Raw genomic sequence first — 8617 nt, 5'->3', positions numbered from 1 at the left:
TGGTCCCTCTGAGACCTAACACAGTAGTGGAAATTTGAAAGATTTGCCAACAGTGTGATGGTTTCCAGAGGTGTGAAGGATGGATGGAGCTTTCTATACAGGAAAAAGAGCAGGTGGACTACACTTCCCAACCCTTCCCTAAGCACAGTAGTTCGGATGTTCTTGGAAGCCCAAAATGCTCCATTCATTTTACCGGCAGCTCAACCATGAAGTGCATCCTAGTGAACCTTCCCTCCAACATAGATGCATGGTCCAGCAGCATTCGACATTGTTGCCTGGAAGGAAGGGAGACTCTGCTGCCTGGCAAGCAAAGGGAGGCTTTCCCATGTTTTTCAGCCCCATCTTAGCCAAAATAATTAGGTACTTGCATGAACAGCTCTGAGTATTCTTTCATTCTCAATGGCAGCTAAGTCCTGTGCCACCTAACTTCCCTGCCCATCTTTTTAGCTCAGCAGTGAACCCACTTTAGGAAAGGCAGAGGGCAGTCCCCCATACAATGATCCCAGCAGAAACATTTGTGCTTTGCTTACAAAGCACTGGTTGAGGTCAACTAATTGCATAGCTGACTGAGAGACTGTCAGCAGACAGTCAAAAAGGCAGCCCCAGCCATAGCCCACAAACAGCAACTGGGATTCCAACACAAAGGAGAATCAAGCACTGGACAATAAAAAGTCATAAGTTTCTGAGCATCGCAGAATGCATTTTTCATAAAAACATTGTTTTCTAGATCAAGAAGCATAGCAGATACACCTATTACAAAGGAAAAAAACACAGAAAGACTGACAAAATCAGGAGATAGAGGAACAAATTGCAAACGAAACTATAGGATAAGATAGCAGAAAGAGGGCTAAATGAAACAGAGATCATCAATCCTATGGATAAAGATTTTAAAGTAACAATCATAAATATGCTCACTCATCTACAGAAAAGTATTGAACATCTCAGTGAAAACTTCAACAAAGAAATAGAAGAGCTGAAAAGGAGCAACTCAGAGATGAAGAATACAGTAAATGAAATGAAATTTACAATGGAGGGAATGAATAGTAGATTCTGCAAGTAGAGAAGACAGTCAATGATATGGAAATTATAGAAAAGGAAAACAGTAAAACTGATAAACAGAGAGAAAAAAGGATCTCCAGGAATGAAAGTATTCTAAAAGAGCTGTGAGACAACTCCAAGTAAAACAGTACTTGCATAATAAAGGTATAAGAAGGTGAAGAGACAAATGGATAGAAAGTCTCTTAGAGTAAATAATTGTTGAAAACTTCCCCAACTTGGGGAAGAAATAGACACTCAGGTCATGGAAGAGCAGAGAACCTGAACAAAAGGAACTCCAGAAACACAGCACCAAAACATAATAACTAAAATGACAAAGATTAAGGATAAGGAGAGAGTATTGAAAGCAGACAGAGAGACAAAAAATTACTTATAAAGGAAAATCATCAGCAGACTTCTCAGCAGATCACTTACAAGGGAAAGTCCTATCAGCAGATTTGTCAGCAGAAACTTTACAGTCCAGAAGAGAGTGTCATGAAATATTTAATATATTGAAAAAAATGAAACTTCAAAAAAATTCTCTTCCCAGAAAGATTATCATTTAAATTTGAGGTAGAGATTAAACATTTCTCAGATAAATGAAGGCTGAAGGAATTTATAATCAACAAAATGGCATTATAAAAATATTAAAGGGAATTCTGTAGATGGAAATGTTCTTTACACTAGTTTTCAACAGTAGAAAAATCCCACAGTAAATACTGTAGATCAATCACTTAACCACCAATTATGAAATTAAACCAAAAATCATCTAAACACAAAAATCAATCAAGGGATACATAAAACATATAGATTATGATGTCTAATACATAAAGTATGAAGGCGGAAGAAGAAAAAATGCTTTAAATTGTGTTTGAAATATAGCCATCATCAATTTAATAGACTGCTATATAGTCAGGAAGCTGTCCATGAACTTTATGGTAACCACAAACCAAAAGTCTATAATATATACCCAAAAATTTTAAAAAACAAATCCAAGTGCTACACTAAATAAAACATCAAATAACAATAGGATTGTATAACACTGGAATGAAGGAACAGAGAAGAACAATAAAAATAATGAGAACACAATTAATAAAATGTCAGTAAGTACATATCTATCAATAATCACCTTAAATGTAAATGGGTTTAATGCACCAATCAAAAGACATAGAGTGTCAGAAAAGATATATAAACAAGACCTATCTATGGACTACCTACAAGAGACTCATCTCAGAACCAAATACATACACAGAGAGAAGGAAGAGGTGGACAAAAATATTTCATGCAAATAACAGGGAGAGAAAATCAGGAATAGCAATAGTGGACAAAATAGATTTCAAAACAAAGAAAGTAATGAGACAAAGAAGAACAGTCTATAATGAAAAAAGGGTATTCCAACAAAAGGATATGACCATTATAAATATCTATGCAACCAATATAGGAGCACATAAATATGCGAAACAAATACTAACAGAATTAAAGGGGGAAATAGAATGCAATAAATTCATTTTAGGAGACTATAACACACCACTCAAATCAACAGACAGATCAAACAGACAAAATAAATAATTATACAGAGACACACAAGCAATTGACAATACATTAAATCAAAGGGAGTTAACAGATATCTACAGAAAATTCACACAAAAGAAGCAGGATTCACATTTTTCACAAGTGTATATGGAACTTTCTCCAGAAGAGATTGCATACTAGGTCACAAAAAGATCCTCAATTAATCCAGAAAGATTGAAATTGTATCAAACAACTTTAAATACCACAACAGTATGAAATTAGAAGTAAATTACACAAAGAAAAAGAATTCCATTAACAAATGGTGGCTAAACAATATGTTTCTGAATAACCAATACATCTATGAAATAATCAAAATAGAAATCAAGCAAAACATGGAGACAAATGAAAATAAAATTACAACAGAACAAAATTTGTGGGATGCCACAAAAACTGTTATAAGAGTGAAGTACATAGCAATACAGGCATACCTCAAGGGAAAAAAAACAATCCCAAATAGTCTAACATCACAATTAAATGAACTAGGAAAATAAGAACAAAGTCCAAAATTGGTAGAAGGAGAAACATAATAAAGATCTGAGAAAAGATAAATAAAATGGAGAAAACAAAACAGTAGGAAAAAAACAACAAAACCAAAAGCTTGTTTGAGAAAATAAACAAAAGAGACAAATCCCAGGTCAGACTTAACAAGAAATAAAGTGTAAACACATAAACAAAGTTAGAAATTAAAAAAGGAATAGTTACAATGGATACCACAGAAGTACAAAGAATTATTAGAGAATTCTATGAAAAAAATATATGCCAAAAATTGGACAACCTAGAAGAAATGGACAAATTCCTAGAAAAATACAACCTTCCAAGACTGACCCAGGAAGAAAGAGAAAATCTGAACAGATCAATTACCTGTAACAAAATTGAATTGGTAGACAAAAAATTCCCAAGAAAGAAAATTCAAGGACCAGATGGCTTCACAGCAAAATTCTACCAAATATTTCAATAGCTAAAATCCATTGTTCTTAAAGTATTCCAAAAAGTAGAAGAGGAAAGAATATTTCCAAACAATCTATGAGGCAGGCATCACTATAATACGAAAATCAGATAGACACTACAACAAAATTATAGACCAATATAATTGATGAACACAGATGCAAAAATCCTCAACAAAATATTAGCAGGCCAAGTTGAAGAATACATTAAAAGGATCATCCATGTTGACCAAGTGTGATTTATTCCAGGGATGCAAGTGTGGTATAGTATTCATAAACCAGTCAATGTCATAGACTATATCAACAGAGAGGATAAAATAATATGATTCTCTCATTGATGCTGAAAAAGCAATTGACAAAATTCAACATCCATTCATGATAAAAACTCTTGACACAATGTGGAAAGCATATGTATCTCAATATAATAAAATCTATATATGACAAGCCCACAGCTAAAATCATACTCAATGGCATAGAGCTAAAAACTTTTCCTCTAAGATAAGGAACAAGATAAAGATGTCCACTTTCAACACTTTCACTCAATATAGTACTGTATGTCCTACACATGGCAATCAGACATGATAAAGAGATAAAAGTCAGAAGTTAAACTGTATTTGAAGATGACATGATATATATAGGGAAACCCCTAAAGACTCCACCAAAAATCTACTAAAACTAAAAATTGAATTGAGCAAAATTACTCAAAGCAATTTAAAATTTAATGTGGTCTTTATCAACTAACAATAGCGTATTTCAATGAACTAGAGTAAAGAATCCTAAAATTCATATGGAGCACAATTTAACCCATATAGTCAAAGCAATCTGGAGAAAGTAGAACAGTGCTGGGGGATTAGGCCTCTGACTTCAAGCTATACTGCAAAGCTTTGGCAATCAAAACAGTATGGTACTGGCATAAGGACAGATCCATAGGTCAATTGAACAGAATAGAGAGCCCAGATATCAATCCATGCATATATAGTCAATTAATATATGATAAAGGATCCATGAGCATACAATGGGAAAAATACAATCTCTTTTATATATGGTGTTGGGAAAACTGGATAGCTACATGTAAGAGAATTAAACTGCATTACTGTCTAACTCCAAAAAACAAAAGTAAATTAAAAATGGAAAAAAGACCTAATGTAAGACCTGAAGCCATAAAATCCTCAGAAGAAAACATGGGCAAAACTCTCTTAAACATAAGCATGAGCAATTTTTTCCTGGACTCATCTCCCCAGGCAAGAGAAATGAAAATGAACAAGGAGGACTACATCAAACTACAAAACCTCTGTACTGGAAAGGACACCATCAGCAGTAGAAAAAGGGAACCTACAGTATGGGAGAATATATTTGTAAGCAGTTTATCTAATAAGGGGTTAACATTTAAAATATATAAAGAACTCATACACTTCAACACCAAAAAACAAATAACCTAATTAAAAAATGGGCAGGTGCATGATAATTTTCCAAAGAAGAAATACAGAAAGCCAAGAAACACATGAAAATATTATTAGATCACTAATAATCAGGGAAGTGTAAATCAAAACCACAATGTGCCTCATGTCAGTTAGAATGAACACTGTTCAAAAGACAAGAAAGAACAAATGTTGGCAAGGATTTGGAGAAACTACTCCTGTAGTTAGGAATAAATGCACCCTCCTATACTTTAGGGGGTGTGGGAATGTAAATTTTTCCGGCCACTGTGTAAAGGAGTATGGACGGTCCTCAAAAATCTATAAATAGAAATACATATGACCCACTAATTCCACTTCTAGGAATTTACCCAAAGAAATCAAAATCCCTGATTAGAAAAGATACATGCACCCCTATGTTTATTGCTGCATTATTGACAATACCCAAGTTATGGAAGCAACTTGGGTTGTTTCTACTAATAAATGTCCATTAGTAGATGAATGGATAAAGAAGTGATACACATTCACAATGGAATATTATTCCACCATTAAAGAATAGAAATCCTGACAGTTGCAACATGTGGAGACCTAAAGGGTATTATGCTCAGTGAAATAAGACAGGCGGAGAAAGACCAGTACCATATGTTTTCAATTATTTGTGGAACATAAAACAAGCAAATCAGAAGCAACAATACAGCAGTAGACTCACAGACATTGAGAAGTGACTAGTGGTTACCAAGAGGGAGGGGTTGAAGTAGGTGTGGGGGGAAGGGGTGGGGGATAAAGTGGCAAAGAATTCACTATCATAAGTTATTCATGAGGATGATAGTAAAGCATGGAGAATATATTCTAAAACATTTTTCTTTGTTGACTGTAACTGTAGCAGTTGGGATGAAGATTTAATAATGTGGGTAACTTTTAAAACACAGTCTTGTATACTTGAAACCAATATAAGATTGTATATCATCTATACTTTAACAAGAATAAATTTTTTAAAATGGACCAGCACTTTAGCTGAACTAAACATACCTTCCAAAGATGGAAATGTGTGTACAATTTATTTTATTTTACTTGTCTCTCCTAGTATTATCTAAATATCAGGCACCAACAGCTCCTGTAGTTAGGGATAAATGCACATGCTGCAGTTCATAAAATAACTGCCATCAAAGCTTTTTATGTCTTTGTTTCAAATCCCTGTGTAACTCTTCTCTGTCACAAAGTTATCCGACCACTTAGAAATCATTAGAACATGTTTTCTTTCTCTAGCATTTAAGGTCTAGGTGAAGGATATTCAATTATGAAAATGGTTGTATGCTCTGAGAAAAGCAGAATTTACTATTTCCCAGGTTAATTATGTACCTCTTTACATCTAGCAGTTCAGTCAAGTAGTGGTGTTAGGCTTGATTAGTTTTAAAAATACAGAAAGAAACTATAAAAGTATTAGATTGAATAACATTCTGAAAAATGTTGATGCATTCAGCTTGTTGTATTGGTAACTATTTAGAGAAGCACCATGGTTTCTTGTGTTTAGGGAAATGGTTTTATTGTTTTGGTGATAGGTCTGATTGTACAGATGCTCAGGTTTCCATCAGATTTAATTAGCCTGATATCACAGTAATATGAGCAATTTATTCCATGGGACGAGACAGACTAATGGAAAATTCTCATTTAAATATTGGGAAGAAAACCTGGATCAAAATTTTTTATTGACTTTATGTTCCAATTCAAATCAATCTCTTAAAAAAAGAACTTTTCATCATGATATATGTAAAATGGGGCAATATTTTGTTGATTTTGAAAACAGATATTTATTAACTCAGACACTTTATGATTTGTAAATGATAGCCTAAAAACTAGAAAAAAATAGATAACCACAAAAATCAGTTAACTTATTGAAGAATTGTTGCTATCAAAAGGTCTTGAACCTAAATTCAATAAGTAAGTTATCCTTTCCCAGATGAGAGGAGATCTACTTCGCTTTCATAATGAAGAAAGCATGGGCAGAGTGTTAGCTTTTGATTAAGCAGAGAACTTTATTTGGGGTAAGGAGACAGAAGCAGGGCTTCAAAACATTGGGTGCTGCCATTATGAAGTCTGAAGAGGTCTACTTGTATAATCTGTTCTCCTTCCATTTGCACAAGGAAGTTCTGAGGACATGCCTACTTTGGAGGTAATTTTTTGCTATTGTTAATTCAATGTGCTTGTTAAAGACATTCAACAGTGAAAAGTACATTATTCTACCCTTTCTTGTCATTTTTACATTCCACACTCCTTTACTTTTGATTCCTTTGTGATATGAAGCCCAGAACTGTTTAAAAGAGCATATTTGCTTTGTTAATATATCTCTTACTGACGTGATGCATCTTAGAATATGGAATTTTGATGATATTTGTTCCGAACTTATTAAAGATTGTTCTACTTCTTTCCTTCGGATAATTTTCAGGATCATCTTGGTATTTTGTCCATTTGTCTTTTTTCATTAGATCCTTTTCATTAGTTACAATCAGTGACTGCTTTAAGTTTTAGATAAGCATTTCCATTGTGCTTTGATAGCCATAATTGTTTTCATTCTGTGGATGCCAAGTTATTGCATTAACTTTACTATTTATTTAGTGAGCTTGTGTCATACATTTTTGGTTAAATTAGTTCAGGTATGAGAGTTGGGCACATTTGTATATTTTACTTCCACTCTATTAATACATATTTTTTTCCTTTTCTTTATATCAGGGGAAAGCACAAGTGCAATCCCCCACTACCACAAATTATGGAGTCAAGTTTCACACATTTGGGGAAATAACAAGGGTCAGCATATCAGGAGTGCAAATGGATGAGCCTTGCCTCGGCAAAACCACCTTTGTGATCATAGTATCTCTTCTGCTAGGTAAGTATTATCAACACACATTTGACAAATGCATTTATTTACTCATTAAAACAAGAGAGATCTATAAACCATTTTGTAGAATTTGTGCTTTCTCAAAGGTTATGAAACATCTTCAAAGGTTATCTCTAAAAATACACTATTATCACTCTAATTAATCTCAATGGATTGGCCAAGATATTTATGAAAAACAAGGCATGAAGAGCCTTCAGCATCCCTGAAGGATGCAATTTGTCATTCCCCTGAGATTTGTGAGAGATCAAATAAATCATTGCCCAACAGAAAGAGATACCTAAAGAAACAGAAAAGCCAGTGCATTTTATTTCATGTCTCTTAGAGTCAAAGTCCCTTCACCTCCAAGAAAGAACTCTCTGGATTGTGCCTAATGAAAGAAATTGAAGGGTAATGGTATTACCTTTACAGCAGGGTGTCTTTGAGAAACATTATGTGCTGAGAGATACCCATGTATCAGTCATCAGTATATCTGTGTTTAGTCATTGCTCATTCCGTTACTGGATGACGTTTTGATTTTAGATCGTATTGGGGAAAAAAAGAATTTTTTCCACTTATATTGAAAGGTTTTAGTATTTAGGTATATTTACAGTATTTATTTAATATTTTCCAAGATTTATTGACTGTATTTAATACTGTGTTTTCTTACACTTTGATTATTTCACTTGGTTAATTAATAAGAACTCTACAAGGTACAATCTTTATATAAGGGTTGTATATATTTTAATTCAATAAACCAATTCATATCACTTTTTATAGCA

At 33.6% G+C, this 8617-nt stretch overlaps 1 non-coding gene across 1 annotated transcript; it reads right to left on the bottom strand.

Moving 5' to 3' along the window:
* Positions 1–7690: 7690 nt before the first annotated feature.
* On the bottom strand, positions 7691–7855 carry LOC118916482 (U1 spliceosomal RNA). The gene has a single exon (XR_005026407.2). It is a non-coding gene; the product is annotated as a U1 spliceosomal RNA (small nuclear RNA).
* Positions 7856–8617: the final 762 nt, after the last annotated feature.

Source organism: Manis pentadactyla, chromosome 13 (assembly GCF_030020395.1).
Source record: "Manis pentadactyla isolate mManPen7 chromosome 13, mManPen7.hap1, whole genome shotgun sequence".
In the NCBI taxonomy this organism is placed as follows: domain Eukaryota; kingdom Metazoa; phylum Chordata; class Mammalia; order Pholidota; family Manidae; genus Manis; species Manis pentadactyla.
The sequence above is the reverse complement of the archived record's forward strand: the minus strand, read 5'-3'. Positions and strand labels throughout refer to the sequence as shown.